The sequence below is a fragment of the Microtus pennsylvanicus genome, chromosome 6 (assembly GCF_037038515.1).
Source record: "Microtus pennsylvanicus isolate mMicPen1 chromosome 6, mMicPen1.hap1, whole genome shotgun sequence".
In the NCBI taxonomy this organism is placed as follows: Eukaryota; Metazoa; Chordata; class Mammalia; order Rodentia; family Cricetidae; genus Microtus; species Microtus pennsylvanicus.
Genome location: NC_134584.1, coordinates 86,442,437 through 86,460,434, shown reverse-complemented (window position 1 = coordinate 86,460,434; position 17,998 = coordinate 86,442,437). Strand labels below are relative to the sequence as shown.

At 45.0% G+C, this 17,998-nt stretch overlaps 1 long non-coding RNA gene and 1 pseudogene across 1 annotated transcript in view; one reads left to right on the top strand and one right to left on the bottom strand.

Annotated features, from left to right (window-relative positions):
* Nucleotides 1-5,710: 5,710 nt before the first annotated feature.
* On the top strand, nucleotides 5,711-6,535 carry LOC142852921 (small ribosomal subunit protein eS4, X isoform-like; annotated as a pseudogene).
* Nucleotides 6,536-8,783: 2,248 nt separating this feature from the next.
* LOC142852176 (uncharacterized) overlaps nucleotides 8,784-17,998 on the bottom strand; it is a 31,582-nt gene continuing 22,367 nt past the window's right edge. The window contains exon 6 of the long non-coding RNA XR_012910940.1: nucleotides 8,784-8,832. This is a non-coding gene — a long non-coding RNA (uncharacterized LOC142852176). The remainder of the gene's footprint in view (nucleotides 8,833-17,998) is intronic.

Genomic DNA, 17,998 nt, shown 5'->3' with positions numbered 1-17,998 from the left:
TCTTGTGCTCCTGAGAGCCAGAATACAGTCGCTCATGTCAGCACGGGCACTGGCCCCAGCAGGGAGAGTGAGTCCACCATAGGCCATGGCCCAGGCCACGACATAGAAATTGATAAAACCTATTGTGCTCCTGAGAGCCAGAATACAATCGCTGATGTCAGCACGGGTACTGGCCCCAGCAGCGATACTGAGTCTATCATAGGCCATGGCCCAGGCCACGGCATAGAAATTGATAAAACCTATTGTGCTCCCGAGAGCCAGAATAAAATCGCTGATGTCAGCACGGGCACTGGCGCCAGCAGGGAGAGTGAGTCCACCATAGGCCATGGCCCAGGCCACGACATAGAAATTGATAAAACCTATTGTGCTCCCGAGAGCCAGAATACAGTCGCTCATATCAGCACGGGCACTGGACCCAGCAGGGAGAGTGAGTCCACCATAGGCCATGGCCCAGGCCACGACATAGAAATTGATAAAACCTATTGTCCTCCTGAGAGCCAGAATACAATCGCTGATGTCAGCACGGGTACTGGCCCCAGCAGCAATACTGAGTCTATCATAGGCCATGGCCCAGGCCACGGCATAGAAATTGATAAAACCTATTGTGCTCCCGAGAGCCAGAATAAAATCGCTGATGTTAGCACGGGCACTGGCGCCAGCAGGGAGAGTGAGTCCACCATAGGCCATGGCCCAGGCCACGACATAGAAATTGATAAAACCTATTGTGCTCCCGAGAGCCAGAATACAGTCGCTCATGTCAGCACGGACACTGGCCCCAACAGGGAGAGTGAGTCCACCATAGGCCATGGCCCAGGCCACGACATAGAAATTGATGAACCCTCTTGTGCTCCCGAGAGCCAGAATATAGTCGCTGATGTCTGCACGGGCACTGGCCCCAGCAGCGAGAGTGAGGGCACCATCGGTGATGGCCCAAGCCAGGACACAGAATGTGATGTAATCTTTGGTGGTCCTGTGCCTCCTTGTCTGTACCCTGAAGTCATCATTATCCCTGGCCCCCCCTGGGAGAGTGAGGAGTCCCTGAACGTTCTCCCGAGCTGGAGGGAAGAATGCGAAGAATCCGAGGGCGTTCTGCCCTGCCCAAATGAAGACAACTTGCATACTGCGAATAACCAGAACCCTGACAGGAGGAAGAAGAGATGGCGCCTTAAAGGGCTGCGGAGGCAAATACATCGTCTCTGCTCTTGTTTCTTCTGTTGCCTCCTCCCCCCAATGGAAGAAGCCCCAACCCCCAGGTGAGGGACAGGGAGAGGTGGGAAATGGAGTCCCAGTGAGACCAGGTAGACAAGCCCAGTGACTTTTTATGTATTTCATATTTGATTTTGCCATGGATACGCGGCACCATTTAGAGGACACGAACCCTAATGTCTGTAACCCTAGAAGGGGCTTTCCCATTCTGCCCGTTTATATGGATTCTGGGAAAGTTGAGCCTGAAGCAGACAAGCAGAGGATGCAACCAGGGGCATTGGAGGAAAGGAGAGGGGTTTGGGCTTGGGGAAGGGAGATCAGGTTAGGCAAGAGGAATCACGTAGAGCGCTGTGGGACAACAGGCTAGCCCAGTGGTGAGTCCTGCCTATGTCAGAGTCACTAACAGAGTCCTTTGCTTGTGTCTCCTTTCAAGGTCTGAAGAACAGGCCTGGGGCCATGGTTATTAAACCATGGGTCTCGTTCGGCCTGGTGTGGCCTACCAGCCACAAGAGGGGGCTAGGCCAGAACATTTTAGAGCTATGTACCTGAAGTCATCACGCCCTGTGACACGCTGTGACACATGAGGACAAGCTCTGTACCCCTCCTCTCCCTGCAGTGGGAGCTATTAGCTCCCGCAAGGTAAGCTGATACTTGTCCCAGCACTATGGCTGGACAGAAAAGTCGGACACACGGCCACCCCATTTTAAAGAAGCCTTCCGACTTCTGCAATCCACGTTATGCAACTTCATGTTCCACACAACATGGGGTCTTCACCAAGTCGTCCCCTAATTTTTGAAGATCCTTATCGATGACCAGCTGTAAAGAAGTCCACGTACAGGGCAGAGGGGAGGAGAGGGGTGTGTGGAACAAGGCAAGAGAGAAGAAAATCAGTAAGACACTAGGGAAGGAGAGGAGTCTGCCCATAGGAAATTCCAGTTCCAGCCAGGCAGCTGAGAAGAAAGAGATGAGCATGTAGGGCAGGGACAGGGGCCTTGGGCGGGCTGATCGGGAGAAACTCCCTGGAGAAGAGATATATAGGGTTCAGGGCATGGGTTCCTGGGAACAGAAGACCATGCCTCCCTAGGGGGTTCAAACCAACCCCTCCCCAGGATCCTCCTCCTCTTTCTGCTCTAACCAACCTCAGGCTGATCTGGAAGAATCTGCGTCCTTTTCTTCATAGCCTCCTGCCACCAGGGTCCACGCTGCCCTTCCCATGTTCCAGCAGTTCAGAAACTGTGGTAGTATTTTTATCCCAGTGAATGATTCTTTCACTTTGACTAAAATTACAGGACTTTTCTGGCTACTGTGAAAAGGTAACTAGGACTTGAGGGGGCTGTGGAACATCACCGCTGGACAAGGTGCTGGCATCCTTGGACGGCTTTGTGTCCAGTGGTGACATCCGGGGTCTAGATTGGGGGAACAGTCACTGTCATGGAGCTACAAGGTGTCAGCCAGTGTTATTGTGTACATTCTTGCTGAGTGAGGTGTCTGCAGAATCCTCATGGTCACCATGCAGGTTGTGAACAGCTCTCTGTGTCAGTGAGAGCTTCCCAGCTGTCAGGGAATCCAGGGTTCTTGTCTGAGGGGATTATTTGGATCAGTGGTTCTCAATATTCCTAATGCTGCAACCTTTTAATATGGTTCCTCATGTTGTGGAACCCCCCCAAAAAAAGAAACAGTTACCTTTGCTCCTGTTTCTGATCTTAGGTGAGCCTGTGAAAGGCTCATTCGATCCCCAAAGAGGTTGAGACCCACAGGTTGAGAAGCACTGAAGTGATGAATTAGTTTGAGTCCTCTGAGTGTCTCTGTATGAAAGATGAGTTTCTGAAGCCTGGTCTTGATGGAATCCACCAATGAATTGGGCTTTCTTATGACTGCTGAGAATGCTGGCATTGGTCTTTCTGAATATGGGTGTTGTGTCAGCTTAGCAAATAGCAGTCTACTCCCTCGGCCACCGCTGAGCACAGCTTGCACACACAAGTCTCTGTGGCAGCCTACAGTGCCGAACTCTACTGGTATTGATGGCGCAATGGGTCAGCAGGTCATCCTGAGGAGGGCTTGACACGTGTCTCCCTGTGTCATGAATCTTTTGCCAAATACCCTAGGGCCTTTGAGATAGGAACTTGGTGCAGACAGATACCTATTCTAGCATTCACTTACTGAATTTGCCCATTCTGCTGACAAAACACTGTGGCCAAGGCCACTTAAGTGAGAAAGCATGTTACTTAGGGGTCCACAGTTGCAGAGGGGGACAGCACATAAACATCCTGATGGGAATCTAGCAATAGGTAGACAGTCATGGCATTGGAGCTGGCGGTGATAGCTGACACTGATTCTCAAGCAACAGGGAGAGAGAGAGAGAGAGAGAGAGAGAGAGAGAGAGAGAGAGAGAGAGATTAGAGATAATATATATGGAGTAGAGGGAGAGAGAGATTAGAGAGAGGGATATATATATGTATATACACATAAACAGACATATATATATATACATATATATATGTATATATATATATATATATATATCTATAGAAAGAAAGGGAGGGAGAAAGAGAGAGAGTTATTTGGAATGGGATTGGCTCTAGAATCCTTAAAGCTCTGTGACCCCCTACTGACACTTCCTCCTTCCAGGCCACACCTCCTGTTTCATATCCAAACATGTTCATCCATGGGGGCCATTCTCATTCAAACTAAGCCACATACTAACCAGGATGGGGAGAGGAAACTCTTGAGTAACATCGCCCTGAGCTCTGACTGCAGCTGTCCCCACCCTTCCGTTCTCCTTGCACTCTCAGAGAGCAGATGACACCACTGTCTCTCTTGAAACTTGCAAACCTGCACTTCCATTAAGATGTCTGGAAGACAGAAGAGACCCTTACACTCAGTTGTATCCACAACAAAGTTTCTTTTGTGGAACTCCTCACCTAGAGGAGCCCTTTTTGCCTCTCTGCACCCAATTGGATGTTTGTGACCACCTCACACGGTCAGAATGGGCTAGATAGCCTCAGAAAAAGAACAAATAACAGGCACACCCCTCAATCCTCATTGGAAGACACAACATACAAAACCATCAGTGGTCTGCCTTATGTGACAATGGAAGCCTGACCACAGTGGCAGCCCGTCAACTAACCCATGCCACAGCCTCTCTGCCAACTTGCTGAAAGAGGTGGGGCATTCTGTGTTACTGTCTTCCTGCCCCTGACTATCAGACACAGTAGTCAACGTGAACATAAGTCCTGGACCAGCGCAGGGCACCATGGAGTTTAGGGAGTGCCCTACCAATCAGCTCCTTGTGTTGGGACAGCCATCTAAGCAAGCAAAGGGCGATTTTCTCGGTTTTCTCATGAGACTTTGGAAAGCAGGGGCATTAGTAAACTCTGTGTGACTCTGACATCATGATCTGTCTTCTGTCATGGAGAAGCTGAATGGGAGGCAGGTGGGCAGGTGGCCAGAGAATTCAGGCTGAGCACCATGGACGGTTAGAATGAGATACACATGTCTGGTCAGCTCTTCCCAAGCAAAGGCTGTCTAGCCAGGGCCAAGGTGAAAGAAATCTGTCCCTGACAGACAAGGTTACAGAATCCATTAGGGACACTATCCAGTAAAGCCAGGCCACTTCCTTTCAAAGACTTGAAGGCACCAGCCTCATGTGCCCTTCGGTCTTACCTCAGGAAAGCGTGTGGTCGCCTCTCTGCCCCTTTCAGACAGCAAATCCACACTGCTCATCTTCACACAAGTCGAGAAACCATGTGATTTGTTTTGTTTTTTTTGGCCAAACTTCCTGATCCCCAGGCTGCTCACCATGGCAGGAAATGGACAACTTTTGTTGTCCTTAGCTTGCAGGTACTCATGAACACATTCAGCCACAAGCTTTTCTTGCTTCCCATCCAGAGCTCCAACAGGGGATTGACCACCACACAGGGTCAATTATTCATTTGTTCTGTTGACAACACTTGGCTTCTGAGAGATATCATAAGATGAGAATGTAGCCATGAAATTGCTCTCCTAGTGACAGGAGTAACTCACTCCAAGTGCTCGGTCTTCAAACGTGAGGGCGTGAGCTCAGAACCAGCTGCCACATAAAAGCCTTGAAGGCCAGTGTGAGCATATCATCCTACCTCTATGGAGGTGGAAGAGAGAAGTCCCCTTTTCATCCTTGTACAGGTGGTCTAGAGTTACTGACAAGTCACAGGTTTAAGGAGAGTGTCTCAGGAAGCAAGGTAAGTGCTCCAGAAGACACATATGAACCCAGACACACACACACAAGTTGGGAGACATGAAGAAAAGGGAATAGAAAGAAACATGGGTGAAGGCTTCATCTTTCATAAATGATTGTTCTTATGTGCGGGATCTATTTCTCAACCTGCGTTAACTGTGATTTTGTCCACAGCATTCTAGTGAAAAGCCTTTTCCACGATGTCATGGTCATATGGAACCCACTGCTGTTTTTCATTTGATTTTGGCACATCAGGACTATGTTCTACTCTTAAAGAACATATGCCAGGCTCTTTCCATTCCCAGCGCAGCCATGGCTCCTGGTCCCAAGAAACATCTGAAGCGTGTAGCAGCTCCAAAGCATTGGATGCTGGATAAACTAACCGGCGTGTTTGCGCCTCGTCCACCCACTGGCCCTCACAAGCTGAGGGAATGACTGCCTCTGATCATTTTCCTGAGGAACAGGCTTAAGTATGCCCTGACTGGCGATGAAGTGAAGAAGATCTGCATGCAGCGCTTCATTAAGATTGACGGCAAAGTCAGGACCGATATAACCTACCCTGATAGGTTTATAGATGTCATCAACATTGACAAGACTGGAGAGAACTTCCGTCTGATCTATGACACCAAGGGTCGCTTTGCCCTTCATCATATTACACCTGAGGAGGCCAAGTACAAGTTGTGCAAAGTGAGAAAGATCTTTGTGGGCACAAAAGGAATCCCACATCTGGTGACCCATGATGCTCGCACTATTCGCTACCCTGATCCCCTCATCAAGGTGAATGACACCATTCAGATTGATTTGGATATGGGTAAAATAACCGACTTCATCAAGTTTGACACTGGTAACCTGTGTATGGTGACTGGGGGTGCTAACTTGGGAAGAATTGGTGTGATCACCAACAGAGAGAGACATCCCGGCTCTTTTGATGTGGTCCATGTGAAAGATGCCAATGGCAACAGCTTTGCCACCCGGCTTTCCAACATTTTTGTTATTGGCAAGGGCAACAAACCATGGATTTCTCTTCCCCGAGGAAAAGGAATCCGCCTCACAGTTGCTGAAGAGAGAGACAAGAGGCTAGCGGCCACACAGAGCAGTGGGTGGATGGGTCTCTAAGAGACATGCTGGAGACGTATTTGTACTCTTGAGAGACACGCTGGAGACGTATTTGTACTCTTGTTAACAAGCCTTTCTAGGCAACGTGCTAGATTAAACAGCATGTATTTGTACTCTTGAGAGACATGCTGGAGACGTATTTGTACTCTTGCGAGACACGCTGGAGACGTATTTGTACTCTTGAGAGACACGCTGGAGACGTATTTGTACTCTTGAGAGACAGGCTGGAGACGTATTTGTACTCTTGAGAGACACGCTGGAGACGTATTTGTACTCTTGAGAGACACGCTGGAGACGTATTTGTACTCTTGAGAGACACGCTGGAGACGTATTTGTACTCTTGAGAGACACGCTGGAGACGTATTTGTACTCTTGAGAGACATGCTGGAGACGTATTTGTACTCTTGAGAGACATGCTGGAGACGTATTTGTACTCTTGAGAGACATGCTGGAGACGTATTTGTACTCTTGTTAACAAGCCTTTCTAGGCAACGTGCTAGATTAAACAGCATGTATTTGTACTCTTGAGAGACACGCTGGAGACGTATTTGTACTCTTGAGAGACATGCTGGAGACGTATTTGTACTCTTGAGAGACATGCTGGAGACGTATTTGTACTCTTGAGAGACACGCTGGAGACGTATTTGTACTCTTGAGAGACATGCTGGAGACGTATTTGTACTCTAGAGAGACACGCTGGAGACGTATTTGTACTCTTGTTAACAAGCCTTTCTAGGCAACGTGCTAGATTAAACAGCATGTATTTGTACTCTTGAGAGACACGCTGGAGACGTATTTGTACTCTTGAGAGACATGCTGGAGACGTATTTGTACTCTTGAGAGACATGCTGGAGACGTATTTGTACTCTTGAGAGACATGCTGGAGACGTATTTGTACTCTTGAGAGACATGCTGGAGACGTATTTGTACTCTTGAGAGACATGCTGGAGACGTATTTGTACTCTTGAGAGACATGCTGGAGACGTATTTGTACTCTTGTTAACAAGCCTTTCTAGGCAACGTGCTAGATTAAACAGCATGATGAAAACTAAAAAAAAAAAAAAAAAAAAAAAAAGATATGCCAGGCCTGAAAGAGAAATTTCTGTTTATTATTTCATTATTCAATAAAGAAATTCCTGTTTTTTACCTTATTAAATGTTGACTTGATTTTTATCCTGACCCGTGGGGCAATATTATACAAGCCCTACATTGTATGGCAGCCAAACTTACAGGCCAGCTCATACCTGGCCACACGGAAGGTGGTCACATGACTTCCAGACAGGATGTCGCCATCCTAAAAAGATTAGGATATGCTAATATTGTTCTGATTCTTTCTTTGCCATTATGGAGATCTCCTGGAAAGTGTTAATCCAGGCTACCTGACAGAGCAACCATACTTGTAGCAACTCGTGTGTCAAGATACCTATGTCTTATTGGTGGCTGTTTCTGACACCCACAGACATGTCAAGTCTACAGCATGGCCACAGGGACACCCGATGCCGGTTTTTTTGTTTTGTTTTTATTGTGGTTGTTGTAGTGGTGGTGGTTGTTGTTGTTTTGGGAGAGACAATATTTCTCTGTACCTTTAGAAACTTGCTCTGTAGAGCAGGCTGGCCTGCCTCTGCCTCACGAGTACTGCATTAAAGGCATGTGGCGCCACCACCACTCAGCAAACTGATGTTCTGATTGCATTGACATGAGCAGTCCAGGAAAAAGCTAGGAAGGCCTTCCGGCCTAGGGTCACATGGTCACAGGGCTCTCATTTGTGGGAACAAAACAAACACTTTCTGTGATGGGCAAACAAAAAGAAGACATCAAGGGATGTAGAGCTGCCAACTACAGAGGAAAACATTTATAGGTCAATTAAACTAAAAGAGGCAGAGAACGTGCCTCAATTCAGATGCCCCTGCTCAGCTGTCCAGCCATCAGCATAGGAAATTCAGAGACACAAATGACATCAGAACAACTGGGGAAAACATGAAAACCAGAGCTAAGGAAGCACACTCAGGAGGCAGAGGCAGGAGGATCTCTGTGAGATCAAGATCAGCCATGTTCACAAAGGGAGTTCCAGGACATCAAAGCTGTTACATAGAGAAATCTTTTCTTGAAGAATCAGAACTCCCCCCTGCCCCCCGAAAAAGCAAAGGAAGCTTGAGTCTGTACACAGCTTGGTAGGCAAGCATGAGGCCTGACTTCCATGTCCCTCCGTGACAAACAGGAATGATGACATGTGCTTGGAATCCCACCCCCGGCAAGGCAGCCATCTGCTGATTACTGGGTCTCACTGTCAAGTGACCCTGTATCAAAAAAACAAAACAAAACAAAAAAACCAGTGACTGTGTCTGAGGAACAAACACTGAGGTTCCCCTGTGGCTTCCACATGCACATACCCCAAATGAATGTATGTGTACACACAGACACAAGTGCATGCGTATATGTGTAAGAAGAAACACAGATACACACACATGGGGGGGGGGAGAGGAGAGAGAGGAGAGAGAATAATAGATCAATTAAACTTTTGTGGACTGATTGGTGTGTCTCAAAGTATTTTGATTTTTGATTCTTTGAGACAGGGCTAGCGGCTCATTCTGCAGTTCAGTGAAGGCCCTATGTATCTCTAATGGTGACCTCAAACATCTGCTTGTTCTGCTCTACTGCCAAGTGTAGACATTACAGGTATTGGCCTCCCTCTTCATCTGTCCAGTGCTACAAATCTGTACCAGATACTGAAGCGTGCTGGAGCAACCTCTGTGACTAAGGTGATCCTGAAACCATTTTACAAATTTTATGGAGGGTTTGTAAACAGAGGTCTCTCTGGACTGAACCATCCAGCAGCGGCTTTGAAATAAATCCTCATTATATTGTTATATTGAGTACAGAATTTTGGCCTATAGTTCAGGCTTATTACTAAATATCTCTTACTTTTTTTTTGTTTTTTTGAGACAGGGTTTCTCTGTGGTTTTGGAGCCTGTCCTGGAACTAGCTCTTGTAGACCAGGCTGGTCTCGAACTCACAGAGATCCGCCTGCCTCTGCCTCCCGAGTGCTGGGATTAAAGGCGTGCGCCACAACCACCTGGCTCTCTCTTACATTTAAATTAATCTGTTTCTATTAATCTATGTATTGCCATGTGGCTGTGGCTTTACCAGTTCCCTGTTGTCTTGTTTCTCAGGCAGCTGGCTCCTGTCTTTGGACTCTGCCCTTTTTTCTCCCTGTACCTCCGTTTGGCTTTTCCAAACCTGTACCCTTATTCTGCCTTGCTGTAGGCCAAATCAGCTTTATTACCAACCAATGAAAAGAATACATATTCACAGTGTACAGAAGGGTTATTCCATGGAAAGACCTGGCGTCAGGAAGTGGAAGAAGAAGGATCTCTGGACTCAGAATTAGTGTGGATTCTCTGAACTCATGTTGTATAGCTTGGGTCCCTCTTAGCAGATATTCACACCGAGAAAGGTGTCAGAAACTAAAGAACTGGTATCACAGGATGAGAAGTGTCAGTGGATACCATAGTCACTTCCCAAAGCTCAGAGAGACTAGGGACAGAGCCCCTGAAAGCCTCAGAAGAGACAGTCCCTGGTAGAAATGAGAAGGCTAGGAGATGGGCTGACTCTACACAGCCAAACCTCTAGGACCTGATGACAGTTCTGACCAACAGGCAGAAAACTTCTTAGTGTTCTTCATCTTGGGTCACCATCTTTTGTCAGGGCACAGGCAAAAGTCACATCAACACAGATGAACAGACACCACATAACCTTTGTCCTGGGGAATGGGATATTGGCTTTCACATTCTGAGGAACATCTGGCTCGTGAGAGCCACACAGAGTGACACTCATGGTGAACATGGGGACTAAGAAACCGGAACTAGGGATTGTGTTGGGGGGATTCCTTGGTTGGCAGAGTACTTGTCAGACAACAGTGGGGACCTACATTTGTGTCCCAGCACCCACATATAATGTCAGTGGCACTAGCACACAGTGGTAATCCTTACTCTTGAGAGTACCCAAACCACACAAAGACACAACTAAGAAAGATAATTACAGACCAATCTTCCTCGTGAACATTAATTCAAAAATAATCAAGTACTGGTAAACCAAATCCAAGAACACATCAGAAAAATCATCCACCATGACCAAGTAGGCTTCATCCCATAGATGCAGGCAGGGATGGTTCAACATACAAAAATGTGTCAATGTAATCCACCATGAAAACAAACTGAAAGAAAAAAACCACATGATTATCTCATTAGATGCTGAAAAAGCCTCCAACAAAATGCAACATCCCTTCATGATAAAGGTCTTGGAGAGAGCAGAGATACAAGGAACATACCTAAACATAATAAAGGCAATATACAGCAAGCCAACACTCAACCTCAAATTAAATGGAGAGAAACTCCCAGTGATTCCACTGAAATCAGGAACAAGACAAGGTTGTCTACTCTCTCCATATCTATTCAATATAGTTCTTGAGGTCCTAGCTATAGCAATAAGACAACAAAAGGAGATCAAGGGGATACAAATCAAAAAAGAAGAAGTCAAACTCTCACTATATGTTGATGATATGATAGTTTACATAAGCAGCCCCAAAAATTCTACCAAGGAACTTCTAAAACTCATAAACACTTCACTAATGTAACAGGATTACAACTCAAAAAATCCGTAGCCCCCCTGTACATAGATGTTAAATGGGCTGAGAAAGAAATCAGAGAAACATCACCCTTCACAATAGCCACAAATAACAAAATACCTTGGAGTAATTCTAAGCAAACAAGTGCAAGACCTGTATGACAGGAACTTTAAATCTTTGAAGAAAGCAATTGAAGACACCAGAAAGTGGAAAGATCTCCCATGCTCTTGGGTAGGTAGAATTAACATAGTAAAAAAGGCAATCTTTCCAAAATCAAATGCAATGCCCACCAAAATCCCAGCAAAATTCTTCACAGACCTTGAAAGAACAATACTCAATTTCATATGGAAAAGCAGAAAACCCAGGATAGTAAAAACAATCCTGTGCAATAACGAAGCTTCTAGACACATCACAATCCCTGACTTCAAACTCTACTACATATCTATAGTACTGAAAACAGCCTGCTACTAGCATAAAAACAGACAAGAGGACCAATGGAACCGAATTGAAGACCTAGATATCAATCCACACACCTATGAACACCTGATTTTCGAAAAAGAAGCAAAAAATATCAAATGGAAAAAGGAAAGTATATTCAACAAATGGTGTCGGCATAATTGAATATCAACATGTAGAAGAATGCAAATAGATCCATAGCTATCACTATGCACAAAACTCAATTCCAAATGCATCAAAGACCTCAACATAAAACAAAGCACACTGACCCTCATAGAAAAGAAAGTGGGAAGTACACTTGAACGCAATGGCTCAAGAGATCACTCTCTAAATACAACCCCAGTAGCACAGACACTCAGTGAAACAATAAGTGGAACCTCCGGAAACTGAGAAACTTCTGTAAAGCAAAGGACACAGTCAACAAGACAAAATAGCAGCCTACTGAATAGGAAAAGATCTTCACTAACCCCACATCAGACAGAGGGTTGATCTCCAAAATATACAAAGAACTCAAGAAATTGGTCATCAAAAGAACAAATAATCCAATAAAAAAATGGAGTACAGACCTAGACAAAGAACTCTCAACAGAGAAATAAAATGACTGAAAGACACTTAAGGAAATGGCCAACATCCTTAGCCATCAGAGAAATGCAAATCAAAACAACTCTGAGATTACAATTTACATCCGTAAGAATGGCCAGGATCAAAACCACTGAGAACTTATGCTGGAGAGGATGTGGGGTAAAGGGAACACTCCTTCATTGCTGGTGGGAGTGCAAACTGGTAAAGTCTCTTTGAATATCAGTATGGCGATTTCTCAGAAAACCAGGAAATAATCTACATCAAGACCCAGCAATACCACTTTTGGGTATATACCCAAAGGATGCTCAATCATACCACAAGGACATGTGCTCAACATGTTCAGAGCAGCACTGTTTGTCATAGCCAGAAACTGAAAACAACCTAAATAGCTCTTGACTGAAGAATGGATAAGGAAAATGTGGTACATTTATGTAATGGAGCACTACACAGCAGAAAAAAATCATGACATCTCTAAATTTGCAGGCAAATTGATGGAGCTAGAAAACATCATACTGAGTGAGGTAACCCAGACCCAGAAAGAGAAATATCATATGTACTCACTCATAAATGGCTTTTAGACATAAAACAAAGAAAATCAGCCTACAATTCACAATCTTGGAGAACCTAGACAACCTTGAAGACCCTAAGAGAGACATACATGGATCTAATCTACATGGGAAGTAAAAAAGACAAGATCTCCTAAGTAAATTGGGAGCATGGGGACCATGGGAGAGGGTAGAAGGGAAGGGGAAAGGAAGGGGAGCAGAGAAAAATATATCGCTCAATAAAAACAATTTAAAAAAAGAAAAAAGAAAAGGCAGACAGGTTTGCCTTGCTAACAGGCTTCACAGTAAAGCCTAAACAGGTTGCAGGTGCAGCTTTCCATTAAAGAAACATACTCTGCTCTGACTGTTCCCATAATAACTATTCGTGTCTCTGCTAAATGATTAGAGGGAAAGAGTGTGTTCTAAGATATGGGAAGGTCTGAAGACATGAAAACTTAACTTAAAACTTGTAACTTCAAATTGGAGCTGTTCTGGGAAACAGCACATAGTTCACCATCATCTTAATGAAGTGCAGCCAGGTGGGAAGTCACTGTTTTGACTAGGGATGGAAGAGAGGAATGTCATGGAACTTTATCAGCATTTTGACCACCTAGGAGGAGTGAGCCTACCTAGGAGGTAACAATAGATTTCCAGGATTTTTTGGATTAGAATGGATTTTTGTATAATTTCTGTCTGTCCTGGAAACATGGTTTATGAAGAGAAAGGGTAATCCACTTGGTATTGGTTTTAGAGACAATGAACTGTTTACACTGTTGAAAATTGGTTTTGCCTTCTACAAATTGTGGTTGTGCCTTGTTATCATTCTTGTAATAAAAAGGTACTTTAGTTGCATATTAGCAGAACACACAGTTGAGAGATCTTAAACTTCTTAACAAGAAATTTTTAAGTTTTACAGAAAGTTTAAATAACTGGATTTTTTATTTATTTTTTTTTTTGGTTTTTCGAGACAGGGTTTCCCTGTGGCTTTGGAGTCCTGTCCTGGAACTAGTTCTTGTAGACCAGGCTGGTCTCGAACTCACAGAGATCCACCTGCCTCTGCCTTCCAAGTGCTAGGATTAAAGGCGTGCGCCACCACCGCCCGGGTTAACTGGATATTTTTAAGAAACAGTTTCTCAATTGTTTTTATTGAGCTATATATTTTTCTCCACTCCTCTCCTGCCTCTCTCCTCCCCTTCTACCCTCTCCCATGGTCCCCCCCAAAAAACAGTTTTTTAAAAGCTTAAATTTTTAAAGCTATAGGACATTTAAAAATTTTTAAGATCTTTTATTATGATACCTTTGCTAATATATGATCTTAATAAATAGATAAATAAAAACTAAAACTTAGGACCACAGCTAAACGCAGAGACTGTGTTCCTAGCTTATGATGCAGTAAGATGTTGACCTATGCAGTCTGGCAAACGGTCTCTCCTTAACTAAGGTCTATTCAGCTAACAGAGATTGATTTAGGAATATAGTCTAACATCCTTGCTTTTACTAACATTGTTAAGCTGTAGCTAATTTGATAAACTAAGTCATAGAGAAAACTATTGTGTTCTATAACGGTGTACTATAAAAGGATCAGGAAATTTCCCAGTCTCTTTGTAGACAGTGTTTATGAGTTAAAAGACTTATCTTGAGCTGGTGGTGGCACACGCTTTTAATCCCAGCACTCGGGAGGCAGAGGCAGGTGGGTCTCTGTGAGTTCAAGGCCAGCCTGGTCCACAAGAGCTAGTTCCAGGACAAGCTCCAAAGCTACAGAGAAACCTGTCTCGAAAAACAAAACAAAACAACAACAACAAAAAAGACTTATCTTGATATTAAAGGACCTTCACTTTCGAAACTGCTATTTATTTTGGGCTGAAGAGATTGCTCAGCAGTTAAGAGTACTGACTGCTCTTCCCGAGGACCCAGGTTCAATTCCCAGCACCCACATGGCAGCTCACAACTGTCTGGAAATCCAGTTCCAGGAGATCTGACACCTTCACACTCACATAAAGTTAAAATAAAACCATAAAAAAAGAAACTGCTATTTTTTTAAAGCTAAACCTAGCTGGGATAAGGCCTTAAAATCTCAGTCTTATAAGACATACAAGTTAATAGCCATATACTTCCGAAAGGATCAAATTTTTTTGATATGTTCAGCTTTGTCTGTTTTCAAAGTTAAGCCTAAAACAAATAACTAGAAACCAAGTTTCTCTAGTTTAGATAAACCTAACAGATAATGGTCCTCAAACACTTCAGAGATCTGAGAGTATGGCATTTAAAATGTTTGACAAAAGCTTTTTATGGTAGAGAGACACGCTAGCTCTCTACAGCTCCCCTATCTCCTCCAAAGAAGATGTTGGGTGCAGAAGACCCTCCATGTCCATGTCCATGTGGCCATGGGGCAGAAACAGCTGCCAAGACACTGTCCAGACTGTGGACAAACAGGACACTGGGGAGTCGATTCCCCTGCTTTGCCTAGACAAGGTAAGCCAGTCCTTCCCAAGTTCCTACTGCACAGGAAAGTCTGTCAGATCTTCTGGGCCTGGCAGCCATAGACTGATGCTGCCCTGGGACCTCTGTCCCCAATGACCATGGGGAAATTGGGGTAGCTGTCTAGGTAGCCACACAGTTTCTGTCATTTTTTGTTTGTTTGTTTGTTTTGTTTTTTTGAGACAGGGTTTCTCTGTAGCTTTGGAGCTTGTCCTGGAACTAGCCCTATAGACCAGGCTGGCCTTGAACTCACAAAGAACCACCTGCCTTGGAGTGCTGGGATTAAAGGTGTGCACCACCATTGCCCAGCCCCTGTCATTTTTAATAGATTTGGAAACTGCTTGGTCCGGGCTTCTGCTTACTCAGGTAACATGTATCCTACTCTGGCTAGAGGGATGGCTCAGAGGTTAAGAGCACTGCCTGTTCTTGCAGAGGTTCTGAGTTCAGTTTCCAGCAACCACAGTGAGCCTCACAAGCATCTGTAATGGGATCTGGCGCCTCTTCTGCCCTACAGGCATGCATGCAGACAGAACACTGTATACATAATAAATAAATAAATAAATCTTTTTAAAAAAATGTATCCTTCTCAGATTTGATGGTGTTTGACAACTAGGCTAGCCTTTTGCTCTGAAACCAAGGTGTAACTCTGTTCAGCCGTTTCACAGACACCTGCACGTTCCTAGGGAGAGATTGCTGCCCTATATCAATGAATCTGGCCTACGGGAAATTGATATTGAGTCATTCCACAAATTATCTGAAGAACTTTGCCACTATAGTCAGGACACATCTCCATTCCATTCTTTCTGGCAGTCTTCACTCTGCCCATGGCCACTTTCATTCAAAGGGCTGGTGGTAATAACTACAGCCCTGTGCCTACTCCATAGAGAAGTCTCCAGGATGGCAGACCTCCTGCTGAGCACAAGACCACTGGCTGTCCTCCTCGCCATCCCATGCCAACAGGTGTAGCACGAATAATAAAAAACCAGAGACAGAAATTGGGGTTCAGCCTGAAAACCAGAAAAGCAAAGCAACCAAGCCACTAGACAAGTTTTACCTCTACCGAGGCTGGGCGACCACAGACTAAGCCGACTGAGCAGACTAAGCATGCAGCCTCTGTCTTCCCATTGTATATTCCCTCTAGTGCTGGGGTTAAAGGTGTGTGACTCCCTAGTACTGGGATTAAAAGTATGAGGTATGGATCATACCACCTGGATTTGTTTCTGCATTAATCTTGTGTAGCCCAGGGTAGCCTTGAACTCACAGAAGTTCACCTGCCTCTGTCTCCCAGCTCCTGGGATTAAAGCTGTGTGCCACCACTTCCTGACCTCTAGTGGCTTAGTTTTGCCCTTATGATCTTTAGGCAAGCTTTATTTACTAAAACATAAATAAAATATCATTATAAACAGGAAGTAGCCAGATTAGAACTGGTGCCAACATATCCCAAAAGCTCTGGGTGTTCCGTTGGAACCTTCAACTTACTCCTGCATGATCTGAGAAGCCCATTCCTGTCTCTCCAAACAAAGGGAAGGCACCAAAAAGCCCAGTTCTGAATTCTGGGCAGCTGCAACAGCTTCCTCCCCTGAACCTGCTAGCCTCCCAAGTCTCCACCTAAAGCACTCAGCTTTTGACCATACTTGGGCACAAACTCAGCTTGTGGCAGACATGTCATCACCCCTGGCCTGCAACCTCTGTAATCTCCCTGCTTCAGTTTGGGCGTGCTTCTCTAGCCTTGATCTCTGGGACTGGAGAATCTGCCCAGGAGCTGCTTTGCTCAAACAAACCTGTTGACATACTTTTTTTAGTTCGATTTGATCTGGCTTAGTGCATCGGTGGAGAAACCTATTACTGGGGGAATAGAAATCCTATTAAAGTATATTTGCATAGTGTACACCATACCTTGGCTTTGACTCCCAGCACCTCAAAAACTACATTGTAGTGGTACAAACCTATACACCCACCATTCAGGGGGTAGATGCAAAAGGATCTATTCAAGATCATAGTAAATTTTTATGTCACCCCGGGATACATGAGACCCTTTTTCAAAATAAATAAACATACTGACACAATGATTTTTGTTTCCTTTCCCCTTCATTCTTTTCTTCCTCTTCTTCCTTCCTTCCTTCCTTCTTTTCTTTCTCTCTTTCTTTCTTTCTTTCTTTCTTTCTTTCTTTCTTTCTCAAGAATGTGGTGGAGCACGCCTTTAATCCCAGAACTTGGGAGGCAGATGGATCTCTGTGAGTTTGAGGTCAGCCTGGTCTACAGAGAGTTACAACCAAGAGTACACAGAGAAAATCTGTCTCAAAAACAAAAAAAAAACAAAAGAAGAGGAGTAGGAGAAGAAGGAGTGAAGAACAGGGACACACGCATGCTGACTGTTTTATGTCAACTTCACTGACATAGGCAACAATCACCTGAAGGGAGGGAACCTCAATTGAGAAAATGGCTCCATGAGATGAGGAAAGGGTCACTTCCTAGACTGGACCTCCAGGAAGGACCACCGTGGTCTGTGCTGCCACCAGAAGCCAGGTTGGTGTTTGTGGGTCTTGCTGCTGCCGCAGGCTGTGATGAAGTTTGAGATCCATGTGGCTGTAAGTGGTCTGTGCCACTGACTGGTGACTTGGTGATGTCCTTGAGATTTCCTCCCCGAGGTGAGAGTGGAGCGTATGACTGTAAGCAGACCATAAGGAGGCCTGAGGCCTGTGTGGGCCGCTGCAGCCACTGAGGGCCACAAGTGGGTCAGTAGACCTGATACAGACAGAGGCTATGTTGGTATCTATG